We start from the raw sequence: 26,150 nt of genomic DNA on the forward strand, positions 1-26,150 counted from the left end.
CTCCAGGGGAAGGATACTGCAAAATCTCAATTCCCTCCCCACTCCAGGGGAAGGATACTGCAAAATCTCAATTCCCTCCCCACTCCAGGGGAAGGATACTGTAAAATCTCCATTCCCATCCCACTCCAGGGGAAGGATACTGCAAAATCTCCATTCTATCCCCACTCCAGGGGAAAGATACTGCAAAATCTCCATTCCCATACTACTCTGGGGCCAGCTGATTCTCTGGACTACTCAAAATTTCTACTACCGGTTCTCCAAACTACTCAAAATTTCCGCTACCAGTTTTCCAAAACCTGTCAGAACCTGCTGGATTTCACCCCTGATCTATATATACAGTATATATTTACCTTGAACACTAATATGAAATAACTTTACTCTTCGCCCTGAACTTCAAAACTATATTTTCCTATATTCTCAGTGTGCAGTATTTCTTTCACTGGGCTTTGAAATGTTAGTTGGTTTTTTAACCATTTAGTATTTATTTTAACCTTTGTTGTCCTGTTGTTAATACTTAAAATTATTTGACAGAGAAGAAGTTTCAGATAGAAATAGAACACTTAATATTATGAATAAAAGTATGTACATATTTTAGTACATCAAAATACTTCATCTGTATTTTGGAAATTTATCCATATCCATCGGTGGGATCTAAAGTCTAAATTACCGAGCTGGAAGGAGCCCAGAACAATTTCAATGTAGAGAGATATTTTAGACTGTGATTGTTAAAAAGTTATACCATGTATGGGCTCTGGGAAGTCGGGGGGGAGGGAAGGGAGGTGGGGATCTAGGGGGGAGGGGGGGAGGGGGGAAATATAATATGTGTTAAATTCTAAAGTACATGATTGCACTTGTATACTGTGGCTTTTTAATGTTAGTGTTAAAACAGAACAAACCGAATATATTGGAAGGTAATAGAAGTATACCGAAGGGAGGAGCTGAGTGAAAGAAGAAGGAGGGTGGAGAGGGTGAGAGAGAGGAGGAGGAGAAGGAAGGGAGGGAATGGATTAAGAGAGGGAGTGATAGGGTTAGGGTTAGATAGAGGGGGAGGGGAAGTAGGTGTAGAGGGGTGTGTGAGAAGGAAGAATGAAAGTTGGAGGGGGTTGAAAGAGGGTGTATGGTGGGTCAAGGTGGTATATTGGGTTTGTATTGTAGGGGGCATTTTCTATATAAGTGAGGGCTGTGTTTATTACTCAATGCTATATGCCCCGGTTATGCACAGCAAACATGTGATTGTATAGAATGAAATGGAAATAAAAATATTATGCAAAAAAAAAATACTTCATCTGTATTTTGGAAATTTATCCATATCCATCAGTGGGATCTAAAGTCTAAATTACCCAGCTGGAAGTAGCCCAGAACAATTTCCCAAGGATTATTTTTGGGTCTTCTCCAAATTTTTTCTATGGAGATTCTCAGCCATCTAGGTCATGGTTGTCCCAAAGATGCTTTTTAAAAAAGCAACTGGATTTTCACAGAGCTGAAGAAGTTTCTTGGATGAGAAGTGAAATGTCTTCAAAGAAAATACAAGAAAGTCCAGTTGCCTCTTGAAAAAGCACCTTTCGGTCTTCCCCAACTTATTTCTGTTGCTTTTCTAAAAAATGGAGGTTAAGCTATCTGGAAGCTCTCAAAGTCTACCGCACACTTGAGGTCTTAGGAGAAAAAACAACAGGAAGTCTTCAAAAATCTACTGATATTCTATTCTATTCGTTACCCTGCCAACTAAAGTGTGTCTAGTCAAGGCGATGGGTTTCCCACTTGCAATGTTGGCTGTGAAAGTTGGACCATAAGGAAGGCTGAGCGCCAAAGAATGGAGGCCTTTGAACTCTGGTGCTGGAGAAGACTCCTGCGAGTCCCTTGGACGGTAAGATCAAGCCGGTCAGTCCTAGAGGAGATCAACTCTGACTGCTCTTTAGAAGGCCAGATCCTGAAGATGAAACTCAAATCCTTTGGCCACCTAATGAGAAGGAAGGACTCACTGGAGAAGAGCCTCATGCTGGGAACGATTGAGGGCAGAAGAAGAAGGGGACGGCAGAGAAGGAGGTGGCTGGATGGAGTCACTGAAGCAGTCGGCGTGAGCTTGAATGGACTCCAGAGGATGGTAGAGGACAGGAAGGCCTGGAGGAACGTTGTCCATGGGGTCGCGATGGATCAGACATGACTTCACAACCAACAGCAACGAATTCTATCGGTTGGAATCAATGGACCATTTTTTCACCTTATCCCCTACAATGGTGGTGGTGGAATTTAATTAGTTCCATGCAGAACATCTTCAAATCTTATGGTTCCTATTTTGCTCCTTTCTTTTTAGTTAAGAGACATTTTAAATTACTGTAACGTGTGTAGCTTCTCACTCTATTATCACCGTTGTATTATTCTTTGCAGTTCACTATTTTATTTTTAATCAACTGGAGTTTTTTGGTGATATATAACATGTAAGTGGGAAAGAGTTTTCTTGAAGGACTGGTTGGGCAAAAAATGTATAGAAGTGAAAGGAAAAACATCATTAAGGTAGAAGTTAATTGCACAAACTTTTACAGGTAGTCCTCGAGTTACGACCACAATCGAGCCCAAAATCTCTGTCGAGAAATTTGTTTTGCCCCATTTTACGACTTTTCTTGCCACATTGTGAATCACTGCAGTTTTTTTAAATTAGCAACTTGGTTGTTAAATGAATCTGGCTTCCCGATTGAGTTTGCTTGTCAGACGGTCACAAAAGGTGATCATGTGACCCCGGGATACTGCAACCGTCATAAATCTGAAGCAGTTGCCAAACATCTGAATGTAAATACAATACAATAGCAGAGTTGGAAGGGACCTTGGAGGTCTTCTAGTCCAATCCCCTGCCTAGGCAGGAAACCCTATACCATTTCAGATAAATGGCTATCCAACATCTTCTTAAAGACTTCCAGTGTTGGGGCATTCACAACTTCTGGAGGCAAATTCTGTTCCACTGATTAATTGTTCTAACTGTCAGGAAATGTCGCCTCAGTTCTAAGTTGCTTCTCTCCTTGATTAGTTTCCACCCATTGCTTCTTGTTCTGCCCTCACGTGCTTTGGAGAGTAGTTTGACTCCCTCTTCTTTGTGGCAACCCCTAAGATATTGGAAGATTGCTATCATGTCTCCCCTAGTCCTTCTTTTCATCAAACTACACATACCCAGTTCCTGCAAGCGTTCTTCATAGGTTTTAGTCTCCAGTCCCCTAATCATCTTTGTTGCTCTTCTCTGCACTCTTTCTAGAGTCTCCACATGTTTTCTACATCGTGGCAACCAAAACTGAATGCCGTATTCCAAGTGTGGCCTTACCAAGGCCTTATAAAGTGGTATTAACCCTTCACGTGATCTTGATTCTCTCCCTCTGTTTATGCAGCCTAGAACTGTGTTGGCTTTTTTGGCAGCTGCTGCACATGGCTGGTTCATATTTAAATGGTTGTCCACTAGGACTCCAAGATCCCTCTCACAGTTACTACTATTGAGGAAGGTACCACCTATACTGTACCTGTGTATTTCGTTTTTCCTGCCTAAATGTAGAACCTTACTCTTTTCACCGTTGAATTTCATTTTATTAGATAGTGCCCAATCTTCAAGTTTGTCAAGATCCTTCTGTATCTTAAGCCTGTCTTCCGGAGTGTTGGCTATTCCTGCCAGCTTGGTGTCCTCTGCAAACTTGATGAGTTCCCCATTTATCCCCTCATCCAAATCATTGATGAAATCACTGGGGAAGCTGCCAACAGTTGTAAGTGTGAAAAACGCTCATATATCACTTTTTCCCCAGTGCCGTTGTGACTTCAAGCGGTCGCTAAACAAACTGTTGTAAGTTGAGGACTACCTATATGTTTTTTTTTCAGAATTGAGTCCCATTAAGAATTCTTTTCTATCTAGAATTGCAGGCTATAAATGCATAAAATAGGGACGTGGTGGTTCAGTGGCTAAGATGCTGAGCGTGTCGATCAGAAAGGTTGGCAGTTCGGCGGTTCGAATCCATAGCGCCGTGTAACGGAGTGAGCTCCCGTGACTTATCCCAGCTTCTGCCAACTGAGCAGTTTGAAAGCACATAAAAAATGCAAGTAGAAAAATAGGGAACACCTTTGGTGGGAAGGTAACAGCATTCCGTGCGCCTTTGGCATTGAGTCATGCCGGCCACATGACCACGGAGACGTCTTCGGACAGCGCTGGCTCTTCGGCTTTGAAACGGAGATGAGCACCGCCCTCTAGAGTCGGCAACGACTAGCACATATGTGTGAAGGGAACTTTTACCTTTAATAGCATAAAATATTTCTTTGTACCGGGAAAAAAAGGGGAAAAAAATTACAGCTACACTTTTTCGTTGTGCTCTAAGTAAAGCAGTATTTCCCGTAGACTTAGCATTCATGTAGATCTTGGAGGGGAAAACAGACACACATCCAGGCAAGGCCAGACCACAAGGAAAACAGAAGGAAGTATCCAAAAAAAACCACCCCAAAAGTAATTATGCTGCAGCTTCTCTAGCCAACCATGGTTTATGATAAACATGGCACTGACAGGGGTTTGGTTCTCTCTCTCTTTTTTTAATCATATGCTTGTCTTTTCCTTATAAATGCTTGGAATGTTCATGTAACTTAACACAGGAACAGCAAGGACTAAAGAAAAATGATTGGGTGCATCCTCATTATTATTATTATTATTATTATTATTATTATTATTGTTGTTGTTGTTGTTGTCGTACAATTGTATCACAGCGGCCAGTTGTTTCGCCGGATTTGGCATTGGTTACTAGTCGGGCCCCACCCAGGGGCCTAGGACGTCGTAACGTATTTTCGTAATATGCGTGCAGATCCAAGCAGTGCGGCTTTTTGCATTTGACTGATGGTGATTTTGTCAATTTTTAACTGTTTTAAATGTAATTCCAGTGCTTTTGGAATAGCACCCAGTGTGCCAATTACCACTGGAATTACCACTGCTGGTTTGTGCCATAGTCGTTGAATTTCGATTTTTAAGTCCTGGTATCTTGCAATTTTTTCATGTTCCTTCTCGGCGACCCTGCTATCACCTGGTATTGCGATGTCTATGATTGTGACCTTATTTTTCTCAACCAGTGTGATGTCTGGTGTATTATGCGCCAGTATTTTGTCAGTTTGTATACGGAAATCCCACAAGATCTTGACCATCTGATTTTCGGTGACTTTTTCAGGCTGATGTTCCCACCAGTTTGTTGCTGTTTTAATATTATAATTTTTGCACAAATTCCAATGGATCATTTGTGCTACTGAATTGTGCCGCAATTTATAATCAGTCTGCGCTATTTTTTTACAGCAGCTGAGTATGTGATCAACAGTTTCGTCAGCTTCTTTGCAAAGTCTGCATTTGGCATCATCAGAGGATTTTTCGATTTTGGCCTTAATGGCATTTGTGCGGATAGCTTGTTCTTGCGCAGCCAGGATTAGTGACTCTGTTTCTTTCTTTAATGTACCTGTTTTTAACCATAACCAAGTTTGTTCCCTGTCCACTTTATCTTTTATTTTTTCCAGAAATTGACCAGGGGCCTAGGACGTCGTAACGTATTTTCGTAATATGCGTGCAGATCCAAGCAGTGCGGCTTTAGAATTTCTACAGATCTTTGTGTAATTTGGGTTTTAGAGCCAAAATCTGCAGCAGCGAAGACTCACTAAATCACGCCCTATTTTAAAAGGTAAGGAAGCTTTCCCCCCTGAAGTTATCTGCCCCTTGAGTTTTATTGTGTGTTGAAACCGTATATATGTCATTCCGTCTTATTATGCCTTTCTCTGTTGTTTATTACTTCACAGTGAACCTGTTAGGGATGCCAGCTGTATATCATGCCTAATCCAAGCCCGGGAAAGGGGCGAGAGAGGGCGCTTATCCGGAATAGATGGATGTCCTCAATTTTCTGGCACTTGCTGTAATAAAAGTCCTATATAACCCAAATCAAGGCAAGGTCACTGCAGCATCTTCGGGAATCTGGTCCCTTTTCAAGAGCTTTAACTCTTCCAAAGGGTCATAGACAAGGTGAATGGCCTCCCGAGGACTCGGGATAATGTATAAATTTATAGAGACATTTTTATGGTCTTCACATAGAATTGTTGAACAATTTTTCTTCTTCTCCGGAAAAGCGCTGTAGGAAGGACAGTGTTACTAGGCCCATGTTGTAGACAAATGTGGAGAATGAGACGGTCTATCTCGGATTTTAAGGTGCAAGGAAGGTCAGTGGTGACTATCTCATTGTTTGTATCTTAGATGGTTTATCTTCTACTCTTAAAGCATCTCAAAGGAGAGCCGAGGTGGCACAGTGGTTAAATGCAGCACTGCAGGCTACTTCAGCTGACTGCAGTTCTGCAGTTTGGCTGTTCAAATCTCACCGGCTCAGGGTTGACTCAGCCTTCCATCCTTCCGAGGTGGGTAAAATGAGGACCCGGATTGTTGTTGGGGGCAATATGCTGACTCTGTAAACCGCTTAGAGAGGGCTGAAAGCCCTATGAAGCGGTATATACGTCTAACTGCTATTGCTATTGCTATTAAGGAACTTAAGACATGCTGGGTCTCATAACTGGAGGGGACGAATCAGCCAATGGTGGGTTCCGGATTCTGTTCCAACTGGTACAGTTGGAACGGCCCCAGCGTCACCCACATGCACACGTGCGGCACACGCACACACGCGCGCAGTGCGGCGTACGTGCCTGCAACGCTTCCGCAAGCCTCTGTGACGCTCCAGCTGCTCGGCAGAGCATCAAGCAGGCGCCGTACACCTGTGCCGAAAACTTAAAGCATAGGTAAGGAGTGAGGGTGGGCAGGCGCTGTACGGAAGTGCCAAAAGCTTAAAGTACAGGTAAGGAGTGAGGGCGGGTGGGTGGGTCCCCCAGAGCACTGTGCCGGAACGGTATCTGGTGCTCCGGGCTGGCTCCGGTATGCCCGTACCAGGGTGTACTGCCTGCAACCCACCACTGGAATCAGCATACAGGGAAGAAGTCCAGAAGGTATTCACGTGGTACTCAAAAAAACAATTTACCGTACCGTATTTTTCAGAGTATAAGACGCACCTTTTTCGCTCAAAAAAGAGGCTGAAAATGTGGGTGTGTCTTATACACTGAATACAACATTTTTTTTGCCTCCTGAAACCCCGCCCCCTTCACCAAAATGGCCGTGCAAAGCTTTTGGAGGCTTTCAGAGAGCTCCTGGGGGCTGGGGAGGGCAGAAATGAGCAAAAATGGGGCATTTTTCCCTCAATTTTGCACACACCCCCAGACCCCAGGAGCACTCTATAAGCTTCCTAATAACCTTTTTTTTTTTTTTTTTTTACAAAAAATGGGTCATTTTTTGATCGTTTTTGCCCCCCACCCCTCCAGGAACACTCTACAAGCCTCCTAAGGGCTATTCATGCCCTTTTTTGAAAAAAAGGCCCCATTTTCACGAAAAAAGGGGAGTTTTTGAGAGATTTGCAGAGTGCAAAACCTTTTTAAAAAAAATTTGCCTCTTCAAAACCTTGGTGCATCTTATACTCTGGTGCATCTTATACTGTGAAAAATATGGTACATCTAAGTTCTAGTAAGACAAAAGAGATGGTGCTAGATTTCCGGAAGCACAGAGAGGAACCTGCCCCACCAGTGGTGGGTTCCTAGCGGTTCGGACCGGTTTGGCCAAACTGGTAGTAGCTTGGTGGCCTGGGTCGCTGGAACCGGCAGCGACCCAGGCCTGCCACGCCCCTGAACCAGTTCTCCCGTCGGTGCCGTCGGTGTCACCATTTGTGGTCATATAGCAGCGAGGCACGTCGCAACCCTTCCCTCATCGAGCATACAATCTCACAAGGAAAAAGCCAAAGCGAACAACAGACAAAAACAAACACAGTGTGTATGCCAACGGGTTTTACGAATCGCGTCGCCCCACGAAACAACGTTCGTTGTAGCTGTTGCACTATTTCTATCTGTTTAAAAACAAGAATAACAAGAATAATTCATGGAAGGATTCTAGAACAGTGTTTCTCAACCTTGGCGTCTTTAAGTCCTGTGGACTTCAACTCCCAGAATCCCCCAGCCAGCAGAGCTCAGCTGGCTGGGGGATTCTGGGAGTTGAAGTCCACAGGACTTAAAGTCGCCAAGGTTGAGAAACACTGTTCTAGAATGAGAAGTGTGATAATCCCATTAAAATCAGAGGAATTCCTCAATTAACAATCACCTACTGGCATTTCGGAGGAAACCCTGAGTGAGCTACACTCATATCTAACGTACGACTAGTGATTGATTTTTTTTTTCCTCCTAGATGATTACATTCTGTTTCACAGGGGGGAAAAAACATCCCTCGAGTTTGACAGAATGGAAGAGACTTCTAAAACACAGCTGGCTTGTGCAAATCAATTATGGGTCAGTACGGCTTGATAAATTATTAAGTATCACAAAGGGGAGCATACTGACAATGAAGGCTCTTTTTATTTCCAATTCAGCAGGTTATATCAGATTTAGCTTGCTTCGTACAACAAAATGATTTTATGGGGGGGTTTTCTATTATTAAAAACCAGCCTTTCTCTGCTACAAAAGAGGGCTTTAAAATTAGACACGCATTTTCTTTTAAGTCTTAGCCCGTTTGTTAAGTGGTATCAAAAGATGTTGGAATATTTATATTTGGACTTTTGCAAAACTGGGAATTCTGAACAGTTGCAAATTTTTATAGCTTTCTTGTAAACTTCTATCCGGGAATGCATTAAATGTAGCAATGTTTCTCAAACTGCGACTTGTATGTAATTGCAATAATCTGGCTACACCAGATTGTAAATCTATAGCTGCAAATAGAGGCAACACTAAATCATATTATACGTGTGGGGGGGGGGGGGGAGAGATGATACAAGATGGATATGATAGATAATAGCAGATGGATAATGGATAGGTGGATGGATGGATGGATGGATGGATGGATGCCAGATGGATGGATGGATGCCAGATGGATGGATGGATGCCAGATGGATAGAGATGGATGGATGGATGGATGGATGGGTGGGTGGGTATAGATAGATAGATAGATAGATAGATAGATAGATAGATAGATAGATAGATAGATAGACAGACAGACAGACAGACAGACGCCAGATGGATAGAGATGGATGGATGAGTGGTTGGGTGGGTGGATGGATGGATGGAGATAGGTAGAGAGGTAGAGAGGCACAGATAGGCAGATAGACAGACAGATGCCAGATGGATAGAGATGGATGGATGGAAATAGATAGATAGATAGATAGATAGATAGATAGATAGATAGATAGATAGATAGATAGATAGATAGATAGAAATGGATGGCTGAGTGGGTGGATGGATGGATGGAGATAGGTAGACAGGTAGGCAGATAGACAGATAGATAGATAGACAGATAGACAGATAGACAGATAGACAGATAGACAGATAGACAGATAAATAGATAGATGCCAGATGGATAGAGATGGGTGGGTGGGTGGGTGGGTGGGTGGGTGGGTGGAAATAGATAGATAGATAGATAGATGATAGATAGATAGATAGATGGATGGATGGATGGATGGATGGATGGATGGATGGATGGATGGCAGATGGATAGAGATAGATGGATGAGTGGGTGGGGGGACGGATGGATGGAGATAGGTAGAGAGGTAGAGAGGTAGAGAGGTAGACAGATAAGCAGATAGGCAGATAGATAGATGCCAGATGGATAGAGATGGATGGATGGATAGCGTACAAATAGGTTACATGCAACTTCTCAAAGCCTTGACCAGAGCCTATTCCCAAAAGTTACAATAAATACTTGGGGAACAATCATAGCTCCTCTAATTAATATCCTGTTTCTTTCAAAAATAAGACCTCTCCAGATAATAAGCCCAATTGGGTTTTTGAACACATGCACTAAAATAAGCCCTCCCTGGAAATATTGCAACACAGCAGCAGCCATGAGGTGACCATGCTCTCCACCTCCTGCACATCAAAAATAATAAGACCTCCCCAAAAATAAGGCCAAATGCTTATTTGGGGGGGGGGGTCGAAAGAAAATAAGATCCTGTCTTATTTTCAGGGAAACACAGTATATATTTAAATATAATTAAAGTAATCCTAGGTTTCTTCAGGGAAACAAAATTGTGGAATACACCTCAGTACAGAAGAAAGACAAGAAGGTTCCTTGTGTTTTGTGAAAAGGATTGATAGTGATTGATTTAATAGCTGAGATGTTCTTCAGGAATTTCCTCTTTCCCACTGGAACTAAACCTTCCCTGAAATAGGGATCAATATTTTAAAGACATGCTTCATAAGCCTCCATTCCAGTGGTGGGATTCAATTATTTTTACTACTGGTTCTGTGGGCGTGGCTTGATGGGCATGGCTTGGAGGGCATGGCTTGGCAGGTGTGGTGGGGGAAGGATACTGTAAAATCTCCATTCCCTTCCCACTCCAGGGGAAGGATACTGAAAAATCCCCTCCCGATCAGCTGGGACCTAGGAAGCAGAGAATAGATGGGGCGGGGCCAGCCAGAGGTATTATTTACCAATTCTCCGAACTACTCAAAATTTCCACTACTGGTTCTCCAAAACTGGTCAGAACCTGCTGAATCCCACCTCTGCTCCATTCCTAATCCAATTTTTTTACTAAATTACTAAACTCCAGAATCTGTTCACATTAAAAGACTTGTTTGTTGAAGAACACCCTACAAGGATGCCATTTATTTTCAGATACTCCTACCTGTTTTCAGATTCAGAGTTGATCCAGAAAATAGCTCCATTATAGAAATACCATTTAAATTCTTTCTCTGAAAGCATCGCACAATTTTTGTTCTACAGCCGTTGTGGGACATTCAGGTGTTTTGTTTTGTCATAGACAACCCTCCCTCTATCAAGGACCTAGGAGTACTCATATGAAATGATCTAAGCCACAGACAGAGCTCACAGTAATGGCATTGCCAAAAAGGCATTAAGAATTGTTAACCTAACTTTGTGAAGCTTCTTCTCCGGCAACATTGTACTTCTAACTAGGGCATACAAAACCTTTGCCAGACCAATTCTCGAATACAACTCGTCTGCCTGGAATCCACACTGTATATCGGACATCAACACGATTGAGTGGATCCAGAGGTATTTCACGAGAAGAGCACTCCACTCCTCTGCTCACAATAGAATCCCTTATGCCACACCAGGCATAATTCTCAACATTTGTACTTAATGTTTGGGGGTTCTGCTTTACTATTTTTACTAAGGAGTGTCTGTTTTTAATCTTTCTCTCTTTTTCTATAAATGGCTGTGTGTATATGTTCCAACATAACTTTGGAACTCATCGAGCAATTTCAACCAAACTTGGTACACAGATGACTTACCATCTGGAAACAAATACTGTGGGTGTAAGACGGCCCTCGGAGTGCGTGTTCTGTTAAGATACAGCCTGTTGTGCCTTCAAATGACTTCTACCGTACTGTCTTAAAATTGCTTCTACTGTACAGCGCTGTGGAGTTGCCATGGTAATGGCTTCACAGTACTCCAAAAGGGGGCTCCCTTTGGTAAGGGGGGAAATCCAACATTAGAAATTGTGGCGACGTTCATGGAAGGAGGGTTGGGATAAATAAATACCCAGGCAGTGCCGAGTTATCAGCTAATCCTTTATAAGCTCCCCACAGTTTTCGACAAGGGCCTTTCAAAATTGCAACGTTTTCTACGCAGTAAAGATATCACAACCTCAGTGTGTATACGGTACGTTGTAGGATCTGCTTTTAAATCACCCTGAATATTCTAATCTCTGGTTATATTATATTGGCTGCTTCTAATTCAATATTTGGTTCATATTTATTATGGGTTTTTCCCCCTTTTGAATGCAGGAAAGTGAAAACATGGCTATATTTGTAGGCTGCTCATTTTATAAAGAGAACCATTGCGCCTCACCAGCCATTTATGAATTTAAATTCTTCCCTTCATCTTCCCTTCAATGACCTGGATATGATGGGTTCTTAATTAACATTTTCCAAGCAGGGCCTTTGTCAGGATCCACTGGAAATGTATCTTTGTCTTAGGGATTTATGACTTCAAGCTGACATCAGTTGCATATATGCTAATGAGAGGCTGCTGGGAGCCGAGCGTATAGCCTTCTATTTGCATAATTTCCCCAAGACACTGATTCTTTGTCAATTTATTAAGCATATGTACTTGTTAAAAAAGGGGGGTCAGGAAGAGTTGTAGTCTTCACTTTTTTTTTATGATTGTCAGCTGTCAGCTTGAAAATTTTGGGTGGGAAACGATCTCTAGGCGTCTGAGACTTCAATGAACAAGCGTAACATACAGAGGGAAAACGGAGATATCAGGCAGTGATTGGCGTATTCATCAAAGGGAAAAGGGAATAATCGTTTTTCAGATGATGGTCTTGCATCCCAAGTTTTCTTTGGAATCACTGGTCCATTGTTCATCCCCGCAACAGATACAAAATATTGTGTTCTATTGTCTAAGGAAATGAATGCAAATGGAGAAATATTTTGATAGAATAGAATAGAACAGATCAGAATAGAATAACAGAGTTGGAAGGGACCTTGGAGGTCTTCTAGTTCAACCCCCTGCCTAGGCAGGAAACCCTACACCACTTCAGACAAATGGCTATCCAACATTTCCTTAAAAACTTCTAGTGTAGGAGCATTCACAACTTCTGGAGGCAAGTTGTTCCACTGATTCATTGTTCTAACTGTCAGGAAATTTCTCCTCAGTTCTAAGTTGCTTCTCTCCTTGATTAATTTCCACCCACTGCTTCTTGTCCTGCCCTCAGGTGCTTTGGAGAATAGCTTGACTCCCTCTTCTTTGTGGCAACCCCTGAGATATTGGATGAATGGACAGAGAATGGACAGAGAAAGTTTTCATGAAGGCAAATATACATGTCCCAGGATAAAGTTTTACCCAAGAGAAAGGGTTACCCACTTCCGTTCATTGGCTACCCATGGACCTATGCGAGGGGAACTTCTATATAAGAGTTTCCAAAGGTTTTGGACAATATATTTATTTTGGACTAGCTGATAACCCAGCATTGCCCGGGTATTTATTTATCGTGGGCGGGAAATGTCTGGACCAAACTTAATTTCTAATGTTGGATTTTCCCCCTTACCAGAGGGAGCCCCCTTGCGGAGTATTGTGAAGCCGTTACCAAGGTAACCCCACTGCACTGCACAGTAGAAGCCATTTTACCACAGTACAGTAGAAGCCATTTTAAGGCACAAGAGGCTGTATTTTAACAGAACACACCCCTCCCCGAGGGGCTTTACGGGTGTCTTACCCCCACAACACTTTTTTTTCCAGAGAGTAAGTCATCTGTGTACCAGGTTTGGTTGAAATTGCTCTAGGTGTTTCCATGTTATTCTGGAACATACATACACACACACACACACACACACACACACACACAACTAATTCCAAAGTGGAAGCAAACAAGGAACATACAATCAGGAGGCAAACATTAATACGTAAAAATGAGTGATCTTCTAAGCTTAAATCTGTTTTTAATAAGAAAAAGTGGCCCCAAGAGATCTGGAGAATTAACAGCCAAAGTCTTTTCTTCAAGTACATTATTTGTGCTACCCCACTGGTTTGCAAACGGAACATAAGTAAATAGCCCTTGCATGGTGAGTCTGATAGGGCTTCTTAATTGTTTTTCTTGTAAGGCAGATTAGCAGATCAGAAAGCTTAACATAACATTTAAAAAAAAAGACACCTGATTAATCTCAGCCCCCTAGTAATATGCTAATGGGAACGGATTTCTCCCTGGTATTGCCATTTGTCTGCATAATCACTTTATCAACTCCAGATGTTAGGGGTCAAAAGTCAGCCTCCCAAATGTAACAGGGATTGCTTTTAAAACTATGCAAAAGAGAGACAATTTAAGGGTGGGTGTTGATAGATTTTTTGGTTTTTTATGAAAAGGAGAATGGTGAGCAAAACAAAGAATCCTAACCTATTTTAAATAGGGTTTAAGCAGGAGTGGGCCACTGGGGGTTCGTAGGGGTTCGGGAGGACCTCTAAGCTAAGATTCTGTGCAGTTTGGAGAACCCTCAAACCCCACTAGTGGCTGGCCCCACCCACCCCTCCCAGGAATCCCCACGCGGCCCGTTTTGGATGCAGGTAAGCGCAGGGCGTGCGCTTAGTCTTGTGGAGGGGCAAAATGGGCCCACCGGAAGTTCAGGCTGGAAACAGGCCCATTTCCAGCCTCCAGAGGGCTTCCGGAGCCTGGGGAGGCCACTTTTGCCCTCCTGGAGGCTCAAAAAAAAAACTTGGGAGCCCTGGGAGGGCAAAAATGCCCTCCCCCCCCACTGTGGTGCAAGAGGCAACTAGGCCACGCCCACCATCGCCCACCCAGCAACCGGGCAGAAAACCCCTTGCTAAAAATTTTGAATCCCACCCCTGCGAAGTGTATATAACAGAATGAGACTAGAGCTTGAGAGGAAGGGAAAATAGAAAATAGAACTCTGAGGAAGAAACATTTTTGAGAGATTTCTAGATATGACAGGAATTCGAAGATTCATATAAGATTGGTGGGATAAATAATAAACGGCATTTGAATGTAGCTTGGCTCTTCCCAAAATATTAATTGCGGGAAGCATTTGCCTGGCTGACTGGATTAGCTAGGAAGAATTCAGAAAGCGAGAACATAAAACGAGGAGTTTTTAAAAAATGTGGAAATATTTTCAAATCAGTATCAAAATGAACTCTCGTTTCAAAAAGTTACCAAATTAGCAAAATTATCCATTCAATCCCTATTTAATTTCCAAGACCGAAGTGATTCAATCTCTCATCTAACCGTTAGCGAGAATTGTAAGAATTATAATTAATCCATCATGTTAACTAGTTGCTATTGTCTTTTAAAGAATTGCTGTACAGACACCAAATACTTCTACATATGGGAACACTTAATTGGTAATATTTTTGTAACGAACCGATCGCGCAATCAGTTGAAATGGGTTAGGTTGTCACAAATATTTAAAAAATAGCATTTCTTTATAAGGGGATCCCTGCAAGTAAAAGATCTGTTTATGTGGGAAATGCACATGGTGGAACACCAGACCCTGTTGCAGGGGGTTCCCCGACAAATGTGCACTCAACAAAAGCGCGACCGACAAAACCGCGTTGAGAAAACCGCGAGTTTGAAATCACACCAATGAATGAGTGCAGAAGCGCGCTGACAACAGCGCGCCGACAAAAGTGCGCCTTCAACGAACAAGTAATAAGTAACCTAACCCTGAACCTAGCCCTAAACCTAACCCTGAACCTAACCCTAAACCTAACCCTAAACCTAACCCTGAATCTAACTCTAAACCTAACCCTGAACCTAACCCTGAACCTAACCCTAACCCTAACCCTAACCTAACCCTAAACCCTGAACCTAACCCTAACCCTAACCCTGAATCTAACTCTAAACCTAACCCTAAACCTAACCCTGAACCTAACCCTGAACCTAACCGTGAACCTAACCTTTACCTTAACTTAAATCGCACTTCCCTTACCTTAACTTAAATCGTGCTTCCCTTACCTTAACTTAAATCACGCTTCCCTTACCTTAACTTAAATCGCGCTTCCCTTACCTTAACTTAAATCGCGCTTACCTTACCTTAACTTAAATCGCGCTTCCCTTACCTTAACTTAAATCGCGCATTTGTGGGCGTGGTTTTGTCAGCGCATTGTTGTGGGCGCGTGTATGACGTCACGGTTTTATCACCACGGTTTCATCGGCGCGCTTTTGTCGTGCGCGCATTTGTCAGGTCACGGTTGCAGGGTACTGATTGCAATGGGATCCGGAACCCACTACTGGTAGGAACCCACCTCTGGGCGCATGGGGGCGAACCAATGGTAACAAAGTGTGAAACCCATGGCTGCAATCAGCAATTTAATTATTAAGGCCCTTTGTATCAACTCAGTTGAGGAGAAAAGCAGCCTTCTTCAAAATCCTACACAACTTTAATTCATTTGCATTGGATGAGACCTTGCGCTGAATATAAAGTGGGAAAAAAATATGTGGTTGTCAAAAAAGAATCTGATTGCTAATGCTTTTCACAGTCCCGTGTGTGATAATGTAGTGATGGAATGAGTTCATTAGGAGAAATACATAGATACCTTTTTTTCTGGCGGGTCAATTCTCCTTTCGCTCCACAGTCAGACTTCAAGAAAAATTACATTATTATGTTGCATTTCCAAAAAGCTTGGGGGCCCATTAGGTGCCCTTGGAGCATTAAAAAAAAAAACGCACTGTGTGCTTGAGCTGCATTTGGTGGATAATTCTAATTTATATCCTGCTCAAAGCCTCCTTTTCTCTGCTGACATTGGCTTTCTTAGATGCCTCTTCCTCACTAACGAGACAGAAGTGTTTTTAAATTATGTAGTTTCTTAACAAAATTGATATATGCGGTATATGAGTTGAATGATAAAGGAGAATGTGGGTAGCTCAGGATTGAAACGAGGGGTCCTTCCAGAGGTGGGTTCCTACCAGTTCGCACCTATTCGGTAGAACCGGTTCGTCAAATCTACCGAACCAGTTAGAAGAGGTTCCACCAGTGGACCCGGAAAGCAGGCCACACCTACAGAAGAGGTTCTAAAAATTTTTGAAACCCACCACTGGTCCTTGGATATGATTATTCTACACTATCATGCTCATATTTATAAAACTCAGTGCCTCTGTGAAAGGTAAGGATGGCTACTGCATTTGTGGTGCAATCAGAACATTGCGTGTGTTGAAGTTGTTTTAACGCAAACCAAAGATGCCTTTTAAAAAACAAGTGTTGTGTGTGAAGTAATTTAAGGTGGTTCTGACAAGTGTCGTCGGCATCTTCATATCCGGTCACATGGGCGGCAAGCCACTCCCACCCGGTCACATGGGTGGCAAGCCACTCCCACAAAGGAGGCCACACCCACAGAGTAGGTTCGAACAATTTTTGAAACCCACCACTGGGTCCTTCATACAAAATAAATAATATTCATCAATGCTAGTACTAGTACATCGCTAGATGATGTTATCTACGTTTACATTTATTAGGATTTGTATGCCGCCCACTCTCGAGAGACTCGAGTTTGATAATGAAACGTTTGCAAGTCTGTAGAGATCCTCTGTCATCCAGGTCAGGGTTGTCCGAAAGGGGCTTTTTCAGGACCCAACTGGACTTCCTTGTTTTTCTTTGAAAACGTTTTACTTCCTATCCAAGAAGCTTCTTCAGTTCTGACCGGATGGTGGGGAAGGGAAGGATTGATCCGCCTTGCAGACAGCTGGTCATTTGCATCCTTTTAGAGGGTCGTTGAGGCCACTTGGAGGTTCGTCTGTGTCCTTAAGGTCTCCTGAGTGGTGCAAATGGTTCCTGTAGTCTACAATTTTTTCCTCTGGAAATCCATTCCTTCTCCCTCACCATTCCGAGGGTGTCCTTCCCAAATTGTATAGAGATTCTCAGTCATTATCCAAGTCACGGTTGTCCCAAAGGTGCTTTTTCCAGGAGGCGACTGGACTTCCTTGTTTTTCTCCTTCAGCTTCTTGGATGAGAAGCGAAACGTCTTCAGAGAAAGAACAAGAAAGTCCAGTTGTCTCCTGAAAAAAAGCACTTTTGGGGCGGTCTGCAACAAAACAGCCAAGCTCAGAAAGAACCAAGGACCTCTTACACAAATCAACCAGGTGAAATGCTATACTTTTTAAGAGTTAATATTTTGCATTCCCAAGTGATTGTGAAGCAAATTATACACCCGGGTAGATTAGCTACTGCTGCAAAATGCATATTAAAGGTGAAGATAAAGGTCCCCCTTGCACATATGTGCTAGTCGTTCCCGACTCTAGGGGGCGGTGCTCATCTCCATTTCAAAGCCGAAGAGCCAGCGCTGACCGAAGATGTCTCTGTGGTCATGTGCACCGTGCACCGAAGGCGCACGGAACGCTGTTACCTTCCCACCAAAGCTGTTTCCTATTTTTCTACTTGCATTTTTATGTGCTTTCGAACTGCAAGGTTGGCAGAGGCTGGGACAAGTAACAGGAGCTCACTCCATTACGTGGTGCTAGGGATTCGAACCGTTGAACTGCCGACCTTTCTGATCGACAAATGCATATTACTTTTAAAAAAAAAAAAACTCAGGACTTCTTTGGCTACAGTCTTACCTCCAAAGAGGGAGGAGGGGGGGGGATATCTCCAACTATCTGATTTCCTTGCAAAACCTTTTAATGTTGACTTAGATGGGAAAGTTTGCGAGGTGGTTTTTTTTTAAATGGTTTGTAGTATGTTGTTAAATATTTTTAATTGTTAAGTGTCATACTGGTGTTTTCAAATTAATTTTTGTGGGCTCCTGAGCCAGGCTCATTTTAATCATGCTGTTATTGTAATGATTCCCTCTTGGAAATCAGGGGTGTCTGGTCAACATCAGAACCCATAAGAATAAAGGAAAAGAGAGAGGTGTCAGCAAACCCATCAGTTCTGCTCCATAATAGAATAAACTAACAGAGTTGGAAGGGATCTTGGAGGTCTTCTAGTCCAACCCCCTGCTTGGCAGGAAACCCTGCACGACTTCAGACAAATGTTCTTAAAAACTTCCAGTGCTGGAGCATTCACAACTTCTAGAAGCAAGTTGTTCCAATGCTGATTACTTGTTCTAACCATCAGGAAATTTCTCCTTAGTTCTAAGTTGCTTCTCTCCTTGATTAGTTTCCACCTGTTGTTTCTTGTCCTGCCCTCAGGTGCTTTGAAGTATAGCTTGACTCCCTCTTCTTTGGGGCAACCCCTGAGATATGGGAACGCTTCTATCATGTCTCCCCTAGTCCTTCTTTTCATGAAACTGGACATACCCAGTTCCTGCAACTGTTCTTCGTATGTTTTAGTCTCCAGTTCCCTAATCATCTATGTCGCTCTTCTCTGCACTTTTTCTAGAGTCTCAACATCTTTTTTACATAATGGCAATGAAAACTGGATGCAGTATTGCAAGTGTGGCCTTACAAAGGCATTATAAAGTGGTATTAACAGTTCATCTTTGCTGGGGTGCTGGAGAGAGATAGATGATAGATAGATAGATAGATAGATAGATAGATAGATAGATAGATAGATAGATAGATAGATAGATAGATAGATAGATAATAGATGAATGGATGGATGGATGGATGGATGGATGGATAGATAGATCAATTGATCATAGATAGATGGATGGAATAGTAGGTAGGTTGGTAGGTAGAAGATAGATAGCTATAGATAGATGATAGATAGATAGATAGATAGATAGATAGATAGATAGATAGATAGATAGATAGATAGATAGATAGATGATTGATAGATAGATAGATAGATAGAGATAGATAGAATAGATAGAATAGATAGATAGATGATAGATAGATAGATAGATAGATAGATAGATAGATAGATAGATAGATCAATTGATCATAGATAGATGGGTGGAATAGTAGGTAGGTTGGTAGGTAAAAGATAGATAGATAGATAATAGATAGGTGATAGATAGATAGATAGATAGATAGATAGATAGATAGATAGATAGATATAGAGATAGAGATAGAGATAGAGATAGAGATAGAGATGATAGATAGATAGATAGATAGATGATAGATGATAGATGATAGATAGATAGAATAGATAGATAGATAGATAGATAGATAGATAGATAGATAGATAGATAGATAGATAGATAGATCAATTGATCATAGATAGATGGGTGGAATAGTAGGTAGGTTGGTAGGTAAAAGATAGATAGATAGATAATAGATAGGTGATAGATAACTAGATAGATAGATAGATAGATAGATAGATAGATAGATAGATAGATAGATAGATAGAGATAGAGATAGAGATAGAGATAGAGATAGAGATGATAGATAGATAGATAGATAGATAGATAGATAGATAGATAGATAGATAGATAGATATAGAGATAGAGATAGAGATAGAGATAGAGATAGAGATAGAGATGATAGATAGATAGATAGATAGATGATAGATGATAGATGATAGATAGATAGAATAGATAGATAGATAGATAGATAGATAGATAGATAGATAGATAGATCAATTGATCATAGATAGATGGGTGGAATAGTAGGTAGGTTGGTAGGTAAAAGATAGATAGATAGATAATAGATAGGTGATAGATAACTAGATAGATAGATAGATAGATAGATAGATAGATAGATAGATAGAGATAGAGATAGAGATAGAGATAGAGATAGAGATGATAGATAGATAGATAGATAGATAGATAGATAGATAGATAGATAGATAGATAGATAGATCAATTGATCATAGATAGATGGGTGGAATAGTAGGTAGGTTGGTAGGTAAAAAATAGATAGATAGATAATAGATAGGTGATAGATAAATAGATAGATAGATAGATAGATAGATAGATAGATAGAGATAGATAGAGATAGATAGATAGATATAGATAGAGATAGATAGAGAGAGAGAGAGAGAGAGAGATAGATAGATAGATAGATAGATAGAGGAGGGAAGGAGAGAGCGAGAGACAGAGAGAGATCTGCATATAGTCACGATTTGCTCCCTGCTGATTGAATCAGCTTCTGAACTGGTTATGAGAACTGACAAGGTTATGTGATTAGAGTCAGCAGACAGGGTTGTTTCATTATGTACGCAGATAATTGCTTTAATTGGAAAATTTATTGTTTTTGTTTTAATGAGGATGTGCAGAACAATCTTCATTGCAGAAATTTAATTGTCCCCCTTTTCTAACATTGTGCGCATGAAGAGCCCTTTTCAGGTTCAAATGCACATGTGCGTCATTTTTCGCCCTCCCCCTGGCTCTTTCCCTTGCTAGCAGTAATGCCAAAGTTGAGTTTTCTGTAAACTGCGCGTGCACGCTTAGCAAACCGTTTATTAAACCAGTATGATCCCATCCCTGCATTCAGGTTAAATCTTTAGCCAGGTACCACAGCTGGAGTACCAAAGGCCGGTTGGTTGGGTATCATGTAAAGAATCTTCCCTTCAGCTTCTCTTCCATAAAGTTCTCAACGTTGGAGGTGAAATTCCAGAAGCACCCAGTTTCGTTATCTCAAGCAGGTCTCCGTATAACGATGAATTACAGCGTTTCTTTGGCTTTTATTGTAGGACATTAATAATGCATCAGCTTGGAGTATATATACATATATATTTTCGTTATTACCATATTTCAATCCAATCCTCTTTCCAGTGAGGAACATCGTAATGATGCTTGGGCTAGAATATGGTGCAAAGCCTGAACTTGGAGTGGAAGGGAGCGATATAAGATGGGGTCTTTTTTTCCATTCAGCCGAGGTGCAATGAACATCTGTGAGTCAATCAGTCTCATTCAAAACCCTCCAAGGAACTCTGCCTCTGACACAGCGCTTGGAGAGGCCCATGAAATAGAAAGCAGAGGAGGAAGGAATAAAGCAACTAACTTCTAGTCTTGCTAATGTAACAGCTTGGCTGAGAGGAAAGGGGGTTGCCAGCAACCAGTGGCTGGGGAGGAACATGGGCCAGTCCTGGAGGCTGAGGAAAGCTCAGAACGAGGGCTCTGCGTCGGAGGCAGAGAGAGAGAGAGTTAGACAGCAGTGAGGCAGAGGAACAGCTGGAGCCTGTTCCCAGTGTGTGCATGTGCAGAGCTGCCAGAAGACAAGAACAATTAAGAAAGTAGGGTCGACTTGGGAGTAAAGCCACACCGAGGAGGTGATTGGCCTCTCCCATAGGAAACAAAAGTGGAGTGGGTGGGGAATGGGCTTTTGCAGGAAACAATCCATTCCTTTGGTGGGTTTGAGAGTGGAAAGTTCTCTTTGGGACTATAAGAGACTTTGTGCCAAGTTTTGCCTTATCCTGCGTCTCGAAACTCGTTACTGGGCAGCACTCCAAATGATAAGGTTCGGGTGGATAAGCATTCCTCGGAAAGACTGTTTGCTAAGCCTTGCTGACTATGAATGAAAGGAATTCACAGTCGTGTGAATAAAAGGGGTTTTGCCAGGACCAAGACTCTGCTTCTTGCTTTTTAAGTTTAAGTTTAATAAATTGATATGCCGCCCAATCCCGAAGGACTCCGGGCGGCTTACATAAAAGACAATTTAAGAAGTACTAAAAAGTTTAAAAAGTAAAGACAAAGCAGGTTAAAACACAACACACACTCAACCGTAGTGGGGCTGGACCTCATTCAAGAGGTCAACAGCCCCAGGCCTCATCTATCATCCTGAAGAATGATTTCGGAAGTAGTTTTCTATTTAGCTTTATTGTTTTGTGTGTTTGGTAGCAATTTTCATACCATTTCTCTCTCGGTCTCCCTCCTTCCCTCTCTCTCTCTCTCTCTCTCTCTCTCTCTCTCACACACACACACACACACACACACACACACACACACACACACACACACAATTTACTTAGCGACCATGTCACTTACAGATCATTTCACTGCAAGCAATAGCAGCCACTAAATGAGGACCATATTATTATTATTATTTACTTTTTTTTCCTCCCCTACAATTGACACTATAATTGAAATTGCTTTCTTACCATCCCATAGACCCATCTTATTTTACAACAATCCTACTTCTTCTTCCTTCCTTCCCTTCTTCCTTCCCTCCTTCTCTCCTTCCTTCCCTCCTTCCTTCCCTCCCTCCTTCCCTCCCTCCATTCTTCTCTCCTTCTCTCCTTCTCTCCTTCCCTCCTTCCTTCCCTCTTTTCTTCCCTCCTTCCTTCCCTCCTTTCTTCTCTCCTTCCTTCCCTCCTTCCCTCCCTCCCTGCTTCCCTCCCTCCTTCCTTCCCTCCTTCCTTCCCCCCTTTCTTCTCTCCTTCCTACCTTCCTCCTCTCCTTTCCCTTCTCTCCTTCCCCTTCCTCTCCTCTACTCTTCCCCTCTTCTTCCCTTTCCTTCCTACTCTTGCATTCCCTCCAATTCTTCCTCTGCTTTTCCCTCTCTCCTTTTCCTCTACTTTCTCAAATGAGGACCATATTAAATAGTATGGTGGTCGTAGCAGCCCTTGCTCCTTTGAACATGCAACACCAGCACATCAGCACAAAATTCACACTGGTGTGGCTTTTATTGACTATTTTTGAACCCCCCCTGAGGATGTTGGATATTGCCGCATTCATTGTAGAAAGCAATGATTTTTAATGGAATTTTATTTGATGAGTGGCAAAAAGAATATACCGGGTTTCAGATCAAATTTTATTCCCTTTCTCAGACGAGCTTTCTGGGTGTTTCCGCTGAAATATTGGTTATGCTAGTTCATGGCCAAAGGGCCTTGCTTTAATATAATGTGGTTTCATTAAAAGTCATTGTTTATCCAGAAGCTAATGCTGTCAGTATTTATTCATTCATAGCAAAGATAATTATGTATTTTTTGATAGTGAGTCAAGAAACATTAAAAGGGCTGTTACTTCTTATGACTTCAAAGCAAATATATGACGTGTTTGGTATTTGTCAGAATATACACTGATAGGTAAAGAATGGGAATCAATTTTTTAAAAAGGAAATTGTTTGGGTTTGGGGGAGAAACTGCTTTGTTAAGTTATAGCAACCAATTTGCTATCATGCTGATTACTTGTGACATGTTATTTGCAATTGCACTTTAGACTTGTATACGACTTCACACTGCAGGGTGGTTCAGTGGCTAAGACGCTGAGCTTGTCGGTCAGAAAGGTCGGCAGTTCGGTGGTTCGAATCCCTAGCGCCGTGTAACGGAGTGAGCTCCTGTTCCTTGTCTCAGCTTCCACCAACCTAGCAGTTTGAAAGCACGTAAAAAATGCAAGTAGAAAAATAGGGCCCACCTTTGGTGCGAAGGGAACAGCGTTCCATGCGCCTTCGGCATTTAGTCATTCCAGCCATATGACCATGGAGATGTCTTCGGACAGCGCTGGCTCTTTGGCTTTGAAACAGAGATGAGCACTGCCTCCTAGAGTCAGGAACGACTAGCACATATGTGCAAGGGGATCTTTACCACTTCACAGTGCTTTACATCCCTCTCTAAGCGGTTTACAAAGTCAGCCTATTGCCCCCAACAATCTGGGTCATTTTACTAACCTCAGAAGTACAGAAGGCTCAGTCAATCTTGAGCCAGTCAGCATCAAACTCCTGGCTATGGGCAGAGTTAACTTGAAATACTGCATTCTAAGCACTGCACCACCAGGAAGAAGAATGAGAAAGGGAATAAGAGATGGAGGGAGGGAAGGAGGGAATTCCCTTTCTCATTCTCCTTCCCGATGGCGCAGTGGTTAGAATACGGTATTGCAGGCTGGCTCTGCCCACTGTCAGCAGTTCGATCTTGACCACGCTCAAGGTTGACTCAGCCTTCCATCCTTCCAATGTTGATAAAACGCGGACCCAGATTGTTGGGGGGAAATATATTGCCTCCAAACCGCTTTAGAGAGGACTGTAAAGCACTGTGAAGCGGTATATAAGTCTAACTGCTATTGCTATTGCAGTGATTCAGATTTCATTCCAAATTGTGTTTTTGGGAATATAGAGGGCTGTGCACAGTCCTTGAGAAATGATGCAGCTGCTTTAAAGCACTGCAGAGAGACGTTTCATTCATGCGTCTGCATCTTCCTTTTAAATTATTTATTTTCCATTTTCATAACATACAATCACATGTATACTATTACATAGCCAATATCCTATTGTATTAAATAGTAATTGCATCAGTTCCTCTTGCCATCAGCGCCCAGAAAGATAAAAACCCATTATTAGCTCTTCTGCTCTCCATACACCTCTTTCTTCTGCCTCTCTCCTACCTCCTTTCTTCCCTCCATCATCCTTTTCTACTCTACTTCCCCTTCCTTTCTCCCTCTCCTCTCTCTTCATTTCACTCCTCCTTATCCTCCTCATCTTCCCCCCCTTACCCTCTCTCCTATCCCTCTCTTCCTATCTTTCTTCTCTCCCACTCTTCCTCTCATTCACTTGGTGTATTTCACCTTTTTGCTATTGAATATGAGACACACACACACAGCATTCCCTGAATCAGGGACTCTACCTTATCGTTCCCAAATTTGACAAGTTCCTATGCAAAGGACCGTCGAAGGTCTTTTTGACAGGCAGTGAAAAAGCTTCTGTTCCATCGTGCATTCTAATTCTGTAAGCATTCCAATTTCCAGTTGTGGGCATAGCTGTTTTGCCTATATCGTCAGTTTTATTTGTTCTGTTTAATTTTTATTATTTTATTCTCCTGCTTTGCTGTACCGCTGCCCAGAGTCTCGAGACTGGAGGCAAACATCGTTAATAGATATTGTAAATAAATCCCGTAGGATCTGTGGTCAGTATATTATTACAAAAGTGCCCATTTCTAATGGGCACTTTCAAGCCAATTGTAAATGAATAGGCTTTGTCAACCAGTGTGTAGTTCTTTTGCAAAATCCTCGATATTCTAGCTTATTCTTCTATCCCAAAGTAGCAATTAGAAGCATTGGCATCTACATATGAAGCTCTTACAGCTAGCTCTACAACAGGCTGAATCTAGAATTCCCCATTCTGTAGCATCAATAGCATGTCTAGTATTATATTTATCTGCTCCTAGGCATGCAGGTATCAGATTTAGGTATAAAAATACTTAGGCAAGTTCTGGAGAAGATAAAGTACCCAGACGATGCACTATTAAATGGAAAACGTGGGGGGAGAAGGGGAAAACAGAAAAGAAAATATTAAAAATATAAGTATATATTCAAGAACGAGATATAAAGTGGGGGGGGGAAACATAACTAGGGTAGACTAGCGAAGGTAAGAGAATAAGAAATGATACTAAATTATATTTGGTCTGACGGAAGTACAATCCCAAGGAAACATAAACTGTTTTGAAATATACACCAACAATAATACAAAAAGAAAGGAAGAGGAGACAAGGAAAGGAAAACAGGGGAAAGAAGAAAGAGATAGGGAGAGGAGGATGGAAGGGAGAGAAAGAGAAGGAGAGAGGGTAGGAAGGGGAAGAGGAAGAGCAGGAGTAGGAGAAAGATAAGGGAAGAAGGGAGGGGAAGGAGAGGAGGAAGGGGGAAAGTAGAGAAGAGAGGGAGAAAAGAAACGGAAAACAAGGAGGTGTTACAAAAGAAGAAAGGAATGATAAATAAAGCAACCCAAAATGTACAGTACGTTATAACTTATTAAATGAAATAATAAAGGAATGATAAATGTAAAGAAGAATAACAATTATGTGAATGTATACTTAAAATGGTATGCAAGAGAATAAAAAAATAAAAACAATTCTTTGGAAGAAAGAAAGAAGAAAAACAAAAA

At 41.9% G+C, this 26,150-nt stretch overlaps 1 protein-coding gene across 1 annotated transcript in view; it reads right to left on the bottom strand.

Annotated features, from left to right (window-relative positions):
• The window catches only part of RELN (reelin), a 389,713-nt gene that overhangs the window by 297,288 nt on the left and 66,275 nt on the right, over positions 1 to 26,150 (bottom strand). The gene's annotated exons all lie outside the window — the stretch shown is intronic.

The sequence above is a fragment of the Thamnophis sirtalis genome, unplaced genomic scaffold, assembly GCF_051295495.1.
Source record: "Thamnophis sirtalis isolate CommonGarterSnake01/CBP01778 unplaced genomic scaffold, rThaSir2_p1.2 scaffold_9, whole genome shotgun sequence".
NCBI classification, from domain to species: Eukaryota; Metazoa; Chordata; class Lepidosauria; order Squamata; family Natricidae; genus Thamnophis; species Thamnophis sirtalis.